This window comes from Crocuta crocuta, unplaced genomic scaffold (assembly GCF_008692635.1).
Source record: "Crocuta crocuta isolate KB4526 unplaced genomic scaffold, BGI_CrCroc_1.0 scaffold467, whole genome shotgun sequence".
Taxonomy (NCBI): Eukaryota; Metazoa; Chordata; class Mammalia; order Carnivora; family Hyaenidae; genus Crocuta; species Crocuta crocuta.
The window spans coordinates 3,781,767-3,783,052 of NW_027530632.1; the positions used below are offsets into that span (position 1 = coordinate 3,781,767).

General features: G+C 41.4%; 1 protein-coding gene across 1 annotated transcript in view; it reads left to right on the top strand.

The window, feature by feature from the left end:
• CASK (calcium/calmodulin dependent serine protein kinase) overlaps positions 1 to 1,286 on the top strand; it is a gene marked incomplete at its 3' end in the record, with an annotated part of 276,912 nt that overhangs the window by 78,399 nt on the left and 197,227 nt on the right. The gene's annotated exons all lie outside the window — the stretch shown is intronic.

Here is a 1,286-nt window from a genome sequence, read left to right on the forward strand (position 1 = left end):
CATCTCCTCAGTCACCAGCCATAATATATTGAAGGATTCAAACTCATAAACCCATTAGGATTTATGAAAACTTTCTACCTTCTGAGAAACAGTTACCATTAAATGATTATAACTTCCTCCTGTCATTCTTTACATAACCATGGCATCTGGGACAGATACAGGTAGAAATAGCTTAGAAACTATCTGATACAACTCTGAGCTCAGAATGCCTTACCTTTCTTCAGATTCATTGCCCTGCCTCCTCCTGGCTAAGGAGCAAGGGCCCCAGTCTCAGGAGACAAAGCAGCCATAGCTATAGCACAAGAGGAAGAATACACTCAAGTGAGGTCGCTGCTGTGATGTGCTGCTGGAGCTAGGGAGAAGCAGCAGATGAAAGTTTATATATAGTAATTGTAATGACTCCTTTAAACTCCTAATGTATTCGTGGTAGAACTGAGGCTAGATATCCTCTTTTCTTCTATGCCATACTCACTAAAGTACATTCTGTGCGGGGAGGTTTAAATCCCATTTTCGTATTAGTTTTGAGTTCTTACCACAATTAAAATGTTTTATTCTGTATCATGCTTCAGAATTTAAAAGCATTCTTTAATACCAAAATAGTCAATGCCATCTTGATTTTTCTTACAATATAGCAGTAAACCACTTTATCCAACTGAATGAAACTCTCAGAGCCTTGCATCTTGTTTATATTACTTCTTCAAAAATTTGAGGCAACCTACCTATTGTACTTTCCCAAATTGATCTTTCAACAGCAGCATCAAATAGGGAAAACTAAAAATTCTAAACATTGATTTTTATAGAACAGTGAAGCTTGATGAAGGAAGACGACTTTTTTCCTTTTGAATCACAGTAACACTGGAGTACCGTGAGAAATAAGCCCACTGACCTAATCAAAGGAGGGACACGGAGACTCAGAGCACAGTGAAGCGAGGCTTTAATCAACATTCTTGCAAGAGCGGGTGCGTGGACAGGCACACTTGGGGCAGGCACAGCAGACAATTTATCTCCTAGTGTGCAAGCCCTTCCGCCCGATTCTTCATTGGCTGAGTATATAGAGGTTACAGCCTTACCCGGAAGTCGCCTATGCCCACGTAAGGCAAAAAGTAGTCAGATTGGAACAAATGTACATTCCCTGAGGTGACGCAGAGGTTTCAGTCCCTCCTCCCTTTGTTCTTTGGTGCATGCTCATTGCAAAGCCTGCGAAAATAAGCCCAAAAAAAGGAGAAGGGAACAAAAACCAGGAAGTGAAGTGTCTAAGGGTTTGGGGCTCCATTGTTGGGGGGGGG